Raw genomic sequence first — 12,343 nt, forward strand, 5'->3', positions numbered from 1 at the left:
GATGGACGTCGTGTTCCTCTGTAGGCGAGGCAAAACTTTACCTCTACCCTCTTAGAGTCTTTGGCTGGACCTGAGAATTAAATTGAGACAGATTAAGGGGGGTGGGGGGGAATGAGGATTTATTTAATGTAAATTTCACGTGGCCCCTGAGCTCTCATAAGAAAACAAAGACCCAGAGAAATGGCAAAATCTAAAAGCTGTTTAACTAGGTTAAATTGTGGAACAAAGACAAGCAATTGTGGAAAAGTAACTAAAATGTAGGGGGAGGTTAAGGGAAGATAAAAATTATCAACAAGGTCTGTTTGCAAAGAATTCTCTCCGCCTTGACTCCCAGTCTGTGGTGATAAAAATGTCTCGTTCCTCCTTCTGTAGGGAAGATATCTTTCACATGGGTTTTATCGTCTATTTCCAGGAAGAAAGGGGGGGGGGGTAAGTGTCAGAGTCTTATACCTGCTGTTTAGCAGCATATTTTGGGTGACATATTCTGCCGCCCTTCACTTCCAATTGTCAAACCCTGACAAAGAACCAGGATCACCCATCTTGTCTTTCTTTCTTTCTTTTTTTTTAATGCTTATTTGTTTTTCTTTTAATTTTTTTTTTTTTAGATTTATTTATTTTTGATAGAGAGACAGAGCACAAGTGGGGAAGGGGCAGAGAGAGACGGAAGACACAGAATCCGAAACAGGCTCCAGGCGCTGAGCTGTTGGCAGAGTGTCCAACGCGGGGCTCGAACTCACAAACCATGAGGTCATGATCTGAGTCGAAGTCGGACGCTCAACGCTCAACCGACTGAGCCACTCAGGCGCACCAGAATTTTCTTTTTTTTTTTTTTTTAATGTTTATTTATTTTAAGAGAGAGGGAGTGCGCATGAATGGGGGAGGGGCAGAGAGAGAGAGAATCCCAGGCAAGTTCTGCACTGCCAGCTCAGAGCCTGATGCGGGCTCAACCCCACAAACCGTGAGACCATGACCTGAGCCGAAATCAAGTCAGACACTCAACCCACTGAGCTACCCAGGCGCCCTATAGTCTATACCGGGTTTTCACCTCTCTGATCAATGATCTGAGATCCCTCCCTCTTTCCATGATAGCCTTCCGGTTTATTCCTACAGTCCCAGGTTCTCTGGCCACATGGGAACTCCCAGGGCATTGAATTCACTTCTCTTTTTTTTTTTTTTAATTTTTTTTTAACGTTTATTTATTTTTGAGACAGAGAGAGACAGAGCATGAACGAGGGAGGGTCAGAGAGAGAGGGAGACACAGAATCTGAAACAGGCTCCAAGCTCTGAGCAGTCAGCACAGAGCCCGACGCGGGGCTCGAACTCACACGGGGCTCGAACTCACGGACCGCGAGATCGTGACCTGAGCCGAAGTCGGACGCTTAACCCACTGAGCCACCCAGGCGCCCCTGAATTCACTTCTCAAGAACGAGTTCCCACCTCTCCTCTTTTTTATTGCCCAGTTTCATCCACAGTTATCTGGAAACAAACACTAAGTGGACCATGACCTCCTTTTGAGAGAGTTCTTTTTCCCCTGCGTCCTTTGACATCTCAGGCTCCTGACTGTCCTCAAGCTACCGTAAACACTTCTTGCCAGTGTCTGCTGCAAGGCCCGTCTCAAAAGGACTAGTTGAACCATTCCAAGATTGTCCCCACCCCTGTGCTCTCCTCCGACTATACAGGATCTTGGAAATCTCGTGCATTTCTTCAACTGCTTCAGTTTCTTCCATTGTTATCTCTCTGGTGACAGGGTCTAAACACTCAGATCTATATTTCATTCCTGCAGCGCTACATCTACAGAAAGTTAAAATGAAATGTATCCCAAACTGAACCTTAACTCCCTCCTCTACACAAATACAATCCAGCGCTGCTGTTATCTCTACACAGAGCCCTATTGTGATCAGTTCATTTCCACACCGACACCCAAACAGTTCTCCCACCCCATGCTCATAACACCTCTCGGGTCTCAGATTCAACGTCAGCTCCTCGAACAATGCAATCGTTGGTATTGAAATTGAAAGGATAATGTTTCAACCTCCAAAAAGCAATTGGAAAACCGATTTCACCCATTTCTTTTTCACATGAGGGAGTGGACTTGGTAACATAATTTCTAACCACTACCGGTCACAATGGGGCCCCCCCAAGAGAGAAAGCTGAAAAGCTGAAATTAATGAAGTCATCTGAGATTGTCACTGGGTCATGAGCAATCTTCAAACATGTCAATCGTGGCAAGTGAACACGAGGTCAGGTTAAGAAGTATACTTTTAAAGTAGTAATTGATGAGTTTGTTTCCATTAAAGCCAGGAGGGTCCATTTATTATCAATTTTCTTTTGCTATAAGATGAATTTAAAATCACGTGACTTTTAAATCCTCTGCCTTTGCAATTTTTCAATCCGTTTCCAAGCGCTGCGTCGTTCCGTGCTCTGAGAGCGCTGGGCTCCCCTCGGGTTTGGGGCTTACATGGGACGGGAAGGCACGACACTTCGCCCACTCCCGCCACCGCCGTCCGCCCTGCTCCCCCCTCTGCATTTTGCAAACACTCCCAGGGACGTTTTTCCAAAACAGCGAATGCAGAAGCTTTTATTTTTCTGGAGTGTCTTCGTGTGTCCTATCGTATACTTCCTCGCGTCATAGTTTATCAAGGCTTGCTTTATAACAGCAGCCGTCCACCGAGGCGTGTGGGACGAGGGACAGAGCCCCGCGCTCAGCCGCGGGCGTGGGGTGGACACCCAGCACTTTCCTCCCGTCCAGGGGTCAGAGCGCCCAAAGCCCTGGCCGAACGCGCAGGCGCGCTCCGCGGATCAGAAAGGGCGAGTTCGCGCGCCCTCTTGTGGCCGTCGGGGCTCAGCGCACGGAGTTTTACAGTGTTGGCGTGTGCCCCCTGCTGGCCGTCTGCTGAATCACTGGACCTGAACTTTCCATTTCCTCCAGAGGACTCCATTTGTGGGTGTGCGTTATTCACCGTATTCTCTTACAATCCCTTTTCGTCGTGTAAAGTGGAAGGCAAGCATGCGCAACCGTTTCCCCCAAACATGGAGCCTTACCTGAATCAGGATGAGGGAGTGGTGGGTTCAGGTGGGGCTACTGGCTGTGCCCCTGCGTGCGGCCTATCCGCATATCCCACCCCCCACCCCCCAAGCTTTCGCCTGCCCTTCACTCCAGGAGACCGTCAGGCAAACTTTTACCTGCAAGGGACTGCGCATCTTCTACCAAGACTCTGTGGGTGTGGTGGAAGTCCTGAGATCGCTGTGCTTTTACGTGGCTTTCCAGCATCCAGCTATGATTGGTACAAGATTTGGAAGGTCCGACCCTAAGGTTTCATCGAGTGATCACCCTTGATTTCTCGAGCTTTGGCTTTAGTGACAAACGGAGACCACATCACTATTCCATATTTGAGCAGGCCAGCATCGTGCAGGCACTTCTGTGGCCCCTGGGGGAGACAGAACCGCAGGGTCAAGCTTTTGTCTCCTGATTGTGGAGATATTGCTGCTCAGGAGCCGCTCTGTAGGTTCGGGCAGAATCCAGCCGGCGGACTTACCATCAAGTGACTCTGTCAAATGGAGGTATCTTTGCTGAGACTCGCCGGGGTCACCTTCTCCAACAGCTTCTCCAGGGTGGGGGTGTGCTCTCACCCCTCCTCACGCGATGTGTTCTTTGTATTCTCTCGAGGTCTCACCCCGGTCTTTGGGCCTGCCCCCCCCCCCTCCCCGAGGGTGAGCCGTGGGACATGTGGGCAGGGATCTGCCACAATAACGGAAACTTAGTTGTCGACGGTCTCTTACAGTACATCCACCAGAGGAGGAACTTTAGAAGACCCTGGGTGGGAGCTCTGGCTTCTGTGACGATTCCCAGACTGGTGATGAGCATATAATAAAAAGCCCGCCGATGCTCTGGCTAAGGATGGCCCTGACAGTCCGCCTCCATTCTTCTAACATCTGAGCCAGGGTATGGACTTGCCTTTGTGTGCTATTAGAAAACCCTGATGAGGCGCGCCTGGGTGGCTCAGTTGGTTAAGCATCTGACTTCAGCTTAGGTCAGATCTCGTGGTTCGTGGGTTCGAACCCCACTCGGGCTCTGTGCTGACAGCTCAGAGCCTGGAACCTGCTTCAGATTCTGTGTCTCCCTCTCTCTCTGCCCCTCCCCCCTCATACTCTGTCTCTCTCTCTCTCAAAATAAATATTTTTTTAAAAAATTTAAAGAAAAAAAATTCTGATGTGCCCTACTACTCACAGCTACAGAAAGACAGATGTTCCTTTTTAACAATTCTGTGGACTTTTCTGGAATATTTAGAAATGTTCATTTCTGGCCCATCCTCAATAGGAATCTTATGGTAAATGAGGAGAGGGTGTCTCCTTACCCGTCCTCAAATGGCATTAAGGGCACATGCTTTTGTAAGTTGTCTAAGCAACACAGCTTAGTGACAGTGAGTCTCCCTTGTCATAACTTTGGATTTCGTTCCATCAGCTGCTTTTTTTTTTAATGTTTATTTTTGAGATAGAGAGAGAGAGACAGAGCATGAGTTGGGGAGGGGCAGAAAGAGAGGGAGACACAGAATTGGAAGCAGGCTCCAGGCTCTGAGTTGTCAGCACAGAGCCTGACATGGGGCTCGAACTCACGAACTGTGAGCTCATGACCTGAGCCAAAGTCCCATGCTCAACCGACTGAGCCACCCAGGCGCCCCTCAGCTGCTTTTAACTATAGGCGTTTTGTGGATCTAGGTTTGGGTTTGAATATGCAATATTCTAAGTATATTTTTAGACTCTGATTTACCTGCATCCATTATATACATATTTTTAAGGATACTAAACCAGCAGACATCCTGGTAGAATAGTAAACCTCATTTGACAGGTTTAATTTCTGAATATATTGAATTAAATCCAAACTGTGTACAGAATTTCCTAAAATCACAGGATGTTAAGGGCCAGTAACATCCGTGCCAGAGATTTACTGCTATTAGCTAATTCTAACAGCAAATAACAGTCTGACTCTTCATACGTCAGTGCTTGGAAGCATGTCCCTCCTGAGCTGGAGGGGCAGGGGATTGTTGTACCGTCCGAGTTACCCTGCTGAAGGTGCATGGACTCCTTTTACGACGACTGCTTAACGTCTCATTGGTTGTCCTAGAGAAGCTTCCTCTTGCAGCTCAGTAATTCCTGTACTTTCCAGACAGGAAAGTTCCAGAAACTTTAAGAACAATCTCTGAAAGGCCTGCGAGCAAATAGTGCTGAATACTTTTGTTTAAGCCACAGCTTCACTGTCTTAGTCAAAACAGGATGATTGAGGGGCCCCTGGGGGGGGCTCAGTCGGTTAATCTCCGACTTCGGCTCAGGTCAGAATCTCAGGGTTGGTGAGTTCGAGCCCCGCCTCGGGCTCTGTGCTGACCGCTCAGAGCCTAGAGTCTGCTTCAGATTCTGTCTCCCTCTCTCTCTCTGCCCTTCCCCCCTCGTGCTCTGTCTCTCTCTCAATGATAAACATTAAAATTTTTTCTTAAAAAAAGAGGGGCACCTGGGTGGCTCAGTCACTTGAGCGTCCAACTTCGGCTCAGGTCATGATCTCAAGGTTCACGAGTTCGAGCCCCGTGTTGGGCTGACAGCTCAGCGCCTGAAGACTGCTAAGGATTCTGCGTCTCTCTCTCTCTCTCTCTCTCTCTCTCTCTGGCCCCTTTCCCACTCATACTCTGTCACTTTCTCTCTTTCAAAAATAAATAAACCTTAAAACAATTTTTTTTTTATTTTAAAAAAGAGTGACTGAAAACAAATGAGAGGTGGCTTGGGGAAGGGGGGGAGGCCACGGGGACAGAAAGACTACAAAAGTGTCCCTAGGAAATATTTGAGGGTGCCTGTGCTGATGGCTTCACAGGTATGTCCCTACGTCAATACCGAAATTGTGTATTTTAAGCACATGAAGTTCACTGCCTGGCAATTATGCCTCAGTGAAGCTGGTTTTTAAAAATTCTCACCAGATTTTCTGATCATTCATTGCAGGCACTTTCATGAACCTGTGGACATAAGATGTACTTATACGAAAGATAAGTCAAATAATCACTCGCAAACAAAAAACGAGAAGAAAAAACGAGAAAGAATTTTACAAGGTGCAGGCAGTTCGGACCCCTGGGTGCCCCAGACTGAGCCTGGGTAGTGGGAAGACTTGCTGAGCCCCCAGCAAACAGGTCCTTCTCCGCCGCTGTGGGCACTTCGAGGGATTTTCTGCAAAGGAAGCGTCGCTATTTGAGCTGACTTTAGAACTTAAGTCCCTATAAAACAGCCTTTTGTAGAAAAACAAATTTCAATGCCGTGACTGCTGGGATCACTGCACGGATGGGTGTAAGAGCTCAAAAGGTATCTTAATTCTTCTCCTTTTCCTGTCTCGGGCTGAATCTGTCAGCCCCTGAATCCTGGTTATGGAGGAACACACCTGCTCCCACGGCCTTACACAGCTGGAAAGGGACGATGGCTCCAGACGTCCCCAGCCTGGATGCTGGCCTTGCCCCTTCTGCTGTGTGGCTGTGGGAAAGTCCTCGCCTCTCTGGGCCTCCTGTATGAAACGGGGGATCCTTCCACCTCTGTTGCAGGGTTGATGTCAGAATAGGAAAAAAAAAAAATTGGTGAGGATTTGACAGGGTACTAATCCTGCCACCCGAGCCAGCCGAGTCGAAATCTACCCGCTGCACCCAGGTTGATGCTGATAACCCAAGGTATTAAAACCTAGTTTTGCTTCTGCTTCCATTGACAGGGACGGAGAAATCGAAGCTATGAAAAACGGGTCTCTCCTGCAGTGGAGGGCGGGAGGCCAAGCTCAGCGGTCCATGGGAGAGGGGCGGGACTGGAGCTGGGACGGAAGCCTCACAGGTACACTGACTTCTGGAGTTGGTATATTTCCATTCTCCATCATTACAGCTGGGAATTTTTCCTGGGTTTTTAAAAATTTGCTATCTAAGCATTCTAGCGTCTCCTCTGACCCTTCTTTTAATGAGTGCAATTAATTTACCTCCCGTTCCCACCGAAGGCACGATGACCACGTGAGAAGATTTTCCAAAGCCACCGTGTTTGTAGATACGGGTAACCAGAAAAAAAAAAAAAAAAAAAAAAAAAAAAAAGAACAGGGCTAGGCTTGGAGGTAGCACTGCAAGGTTCAAGGCCGGGGTCTGCACCTAAGCCCTGGAGGTTGGTTGAGTCACACTATCTCTCTGAGCCTCCCTTTCCTCGTCTATAAGTGGGATCACCGCTCTCAGCCTACAACATGAAAGAAAATGCATTGATTCAGTCTCATGACTGCACAGACCTCACATCTCAGGAGAGGAAGGGAAACAGTTTGCACCCATGGGTCCTCACCTCCCTGATCTCTCACTTCCCCCCTGGGAGGCGGCCCTGGGCCCTAGTGCTCCTGGGAGTTGAGTTAAGGCTGCATCCATTTCTACCAGACCTCCATCTAATCTCATCATATGAAGTCTCTGCTGAAGTAGGGGCACATAATCCCTAAAGACTAACAGTAGGGGAAACATTGTCCCGTCCTACGAGACGGTTAGGGACCAAGGGAACCAGCCCCAAGCGGTAAACATCACACATCTGGGGCGTTTGACGTTGGGTATCACTGCTAAACAGCCTACCTCTTAGAGAGAAGCGGGATGCGGGCCCCTACACAACCCGGATTTAAAACGGAGGCTCGGCTCCAAAAACCACCAATGAGCTGCCTGAGTGGCCTGCCAATATCAACCAATCGGGGTGAGGCCCTTCTGACCAATCAGGACAAGACCCTTCCAGCCAATCAAGACAAGGCATTTTCCTCTCTCCGCCCCCCCCCCACCCTTATTAGCATATGGGACGTGTAGCGGGAATTTTCTCTACTGAAGCAGAGCGTGCCCTGGCCAGTGCCTTTGATTCGGGGGCGGCCTCGTTTCAGTTGTTGGGTGCAAGAACCGGACTCCGGTAACACTACCCTAAAACTTTATGTTTACAGCCTTTGGGTGAGGGTGAGAAGGTTTGGGGTATAATTGATGTTGTTCTGATGAATTAAAGGGCTCACTAAAATTTTTACAATATAGGCTTTCTCTCCATTATTATTATTATTTATTTTTTTTTGCTCTCTGTTATTTAGATAATCTTTAATGTTTCTCAAAATCGTTGAGTAATTTTCTCCATAAAGTGTTTGCCCAAACGGTGTCTTATTCATGCTTTCCTAGGTTCCTATTTTTGTTTTCATTCTGCAACTTTTTCTTTGGATATAAGGTTGAAATTCTTTCGGGGGGGGAGGGGCGGCGGGGGGAGGCACCTGGGTGGCTTAGTAGATTAAGCATCTGTCTTTGGCTAACCCTCCGTTCAGTTGGTGGGTTCGAGCTCTGTGTCGGCGGAGCACGCTTCGGAACCCGCTTTGGGTTCTGGGTCTGAACACTGACTAGGATCTGGAGATGGGGCAAAAGATTGTAACATTGGATTAACCTCAGCCTCTTGATCATTCATCTTTTATTGCATTTGATTGTATATAATGAAACACTAGCCCCTGTTGTCTGCCCGTATGGCTCATGCCTGTAGAGACGCCACACCCTGTTGTCCCCACAACTCTCTGAAGATAAAGCACTCTCCCCTTCCACTTTTTTAAAAAATGTTTTATTTTTGAGAGAGAAAGCGCACGCGCTGTAGGAGGGGAAGGGGAGAGAGGATCCGAAGGGGGCTCTGCAGTGAAAGTAGTGAGCCCCACGTTGCAGGGCTCAAACTCATGAACCATGAGATCATGGCCTGAGCCCAAGTCTGACACAACCGACTGAGCCACCCAGGTGCCTCATGCCAGAGTATTTAAATCCTGTATCACAGGAGTGTGCTCCTTTCCGTTTTCTTTTTAATAAGAAAGCGGCATTCTATTTATTTTTTTTTTATTGAGATATAATTGACATACAGCATTATGTTAGTTTCAGGTGTAGGACATAACGATTCTATATTCGTAAATTTTGTGAAATGATCCCCACAATAAATCTAGTCAACATCCATCATGACATAAGTACAACCTTTTTCTTGTGATGAGAACTTTTAAGATCTAGTCTCTTAGCAACTTACAAGTCTACAACACAGTATTGTTAAGTACAGGTTCCATGCAATACGTGACATCCCCAGGACTTATTTATGTTACAACTGGAAGTCTGTGCCTTTGGCTAACCTTCACCCATTTTGCCCATCCCCACCCCCACCCCCAATCCACCCCTTGCCAATCTGTTCTCTGTATCTCCGAGTTCAGATTTTTGTTTTTGTTTTTTTTAGATTCCAAATATAAGTGAAATCCTATAGTACTTGTCTTTCACTGTCTGTTTCACTTAGCATAATGCCCTTTAGGTCCATTCATCTTGTCTCAAATGGCAAGATTTCCCTCTTTTGTGTTTTTTTTAAATTCTTTTTAATGGTTTAATAATATTCCATTGTTTTGTATTTATAGAATATATATATATATGTATATATATATATGTATATATACATATATATATATATGTATACACACACACACACACACACACACACACACACCACAACTTCTCCATCCATTCATCTACTGATGGACCCTTGGGTTGCTTCCATGTCTTGGCCTTTGTAATTAATGCTGCAATGAACATGGGTGTGTAAATATCTTCTTGAGTTAGTGCTTTTGTTTCCTTTGGGTAAATACCCAGAAGTGGAATTGCTGGGTCACGTGGTAGTTCTGTTTTTAATTTTTTGAGGAACCTCCGTTGTGTTTCCATAGTGACCACACGAGTTCATATTACCACCAACAGTGCACAGGGTTCTCTTTTCTCCACATCTTTGCCAACATTTATTTCTTGTGTTTTTGATAATAGTCATTCTAACGGGTGTGAGGTGATATCTCATTGTGGCTTTTATTTGCACTTCCCTGATAATTAGTGATGTTGAGCATCTTTCCATGTACCTGTTGGCCATCTGTATGTCTTCTTTGGGGAGCTGTCTATTCAGATCCTCTGCCCATTTTTTTTTAATTGGATTGTGTGTTTCTTTGCTATCGAGTTGTATCAGTTCCTTGTATATTTTGGATATCAACCCCTTATCTATGGTTTGCAAGTGTTTTCTCCCGTTCACTCACTTTTCAATTTGCTGATGGTTTCCTTTGCTGTGCAGAAGCTTCCTAGTTTGATGTAGTCCCACTTGTTAATTTTTGCATTTGTTGCCTTTATTTTGGTATCAAACCCCAAAAAAAAAAAAAAATCATTGCCAAGACTGATGTCAAAGAGCTTACTGTCTATATTTTCTCCTGGGAACTTTATGGTTATGGGTTTTAAGTTCAAGTCTTTAATCCATTTAGAGTTGGTTTTTGTGTATGGTATAAGATAGTGGCCTACTTTTATTCTTTTGCATGTGGCTGTCCAGTTTTCCCAACACCATTAAAGAGATGGTTCTTTCCCCATTGTACATTCTTGGCTGCTTTGTCGAAAATTAATTGAAGGGCGCCTGGGTGGCTCAGTCGATTAAGGTCTGACTTTGGCTCAGGTCGTGATCTCACGGTTTGTGGGTTTGAGCCCCACATTGAGCTCTGTGCTATCAGCTGGAGCCTGCTTCAGACTCTGTGTCTCCCTCTCCTCCTGCCCCTTCTCTACGTGTGCTCTGTCTCTCTCCCTCTCAAAAATAAACAAACGTTAAAAAAATTTTAAGAAAATTAATTGACCATATATCTATGTGTTCCTTTTCTCTTTTTTTAAAGATATTTATTTCTTTTTGAGAGAGAGCGGGCACGAGAGGAGCAGAGAGAGAGGGAAACAGAGGATCTGAAGCAGGCTCTACACTGATAGCAGAGAGCCGAGTGCGGGGCTCGAACTCACAACCATGAGATCGTGACCTGAATCGAAGTCAGACGCCCACCCAACTGAGCCACCCAGACGCCCCTATGCTCCTTTTCAATAAGTTCTCCAGCACTCGCTATATGTTCTGCCCTCCTTGATCCAGCCCCTTCAGGATCCAGACCCACCAGCTTCAGAGGACATTCCTTTTCCTACCTTATCAGGACCAGAATTTCTCCTGTTGGGTTTTGTGGTCACCTGACCCTATTAATGGATCTAGTGGTCAGGAGGGGAGGAAAGGACAGATCCTCAGAGGGGCACAGGCTTTATTGCAAAGGAGAAGCCTCTATGTGCATCATCTTCAAGCCAGCCTGGAGGGAGTGGGCCACTTTTGCGGGCCCAGAGAATTCAGAGGGATGGGTGTTTGCAGGTGTTTGCCTGTATCAATCCAAATGTCCCATCCTGAGTCTCGGGGCTCTACAGGGGTACTGTTAGGTAGTGTTCTCTAGAAAAATAACCTGTAACGGAGTGATGTAAGGAGGACTGGGCCCAGGAAAAAGTTGAAATGCTGTATGATTGCAACCGGGGCCTCATCTGATCCTACGGGGAGCTCAAGCCAGGATGGCCCTTTAGAGAAACTGCACGTCGAAGCAAGGGACCAGGTCTTCGAACCCTGCAGTGACGCCACTGGGTGTGGACTGCTCTGGAGGGGAGAAACCTGGGACGGGCAGCTCTGTTCAGCCAGGACAATTCCCAGAGAGGTGTTTTGTCATGAGCTGTTGGCAGCCAACACACTAGCAACCAAGGGAACAGGTGCCCCAGCCCTGAAAGGGGATCCTGGCAGCCCAGCACGGTGGCTCTAGAGGGTGTGTTAAAGTTTCCAGCTTCAGTTGTTAATTTATGTTTTGCGCCCCACAGTTAACAGTTACTGCTGGTATCTCTTGAGGCCTTATCGTTAGGGACATACATGAATGGTGGATATATCATCTTTGTCAATTTTTCTTTCTATAAGTGGATAACATGCTTATGTATTCCCTTGTGATTGTTTAAAATTCCATCTTGTCAGTTACTGGATTACCTGTATCAGTCAGGGTTCAGCCCCAGAACAAGAACATATATGCTAAGAGATTTTTTTTTTTACAAGGGATTGGCTTAATTGTGGGGGCCAACTAGGCAAGACCAAAATCCATAGGGCAGGGGCGCCAGGATGGCTCAGTCGGTTGAGCATCTGACTTATTACCGGCTCAGGTCATGATCTTGAGGTTGTGAGACAGATTCCCATGTCGGGCCCTGCGCTGAGCATGGAGACTGCTTGGGAGTCTCTCTCACTCTGTCTCTGCCCCTCCCCCACTTGTTCTCTTTCGTTCTCTCTTTCTCTCAAAATAAATGAAATAAACATTTTAAAAAATCCATACGGCAATCTGTAGGAAGGGCAAGCTAGTAGCTTTGTCCACAGTTTCTTCTTCATCAGAGAAACCTAAATTCTGCTTTTAAAAAGGGCCTTTCAGGGCGCCTGGGTGGCTCAGTCGGTTAAGCGTCCGACTTCAGCTCAGGTCACGATCTCGCGGTCCGTGAGT

The 12,343-nt window shown here is 46.8% G+C and overlaps 1 pseudogene; it reads left to right on the forward strand.

Annotated features, from left to right (window-relative positions):
* The first annotated feature begins 2,777 nt into the window (after positions 1 to 2,777).
* Positions 2,778 to 3,860, forward strand: LOC107179512 (annotated as a pseudogene).
* The last annotated feature ends 8,483 nt before the right edge of the window (positions 3,861 to 12,343 follow it).

This window comes from Panthera tigris, chromosome E1 (genome assembly GCF_018350195.1).
Source record: "Panthera tigris isolate Pti1 chromosome E1, P.tigris_Pti1_mat1.1, whole genome shotgun sequence".
Lineage (NCBI taxonomy): Eukaryota > Metazoa > Chordata > Mammalia > Carnivora > Felidae > Panthera > Panthera tigris.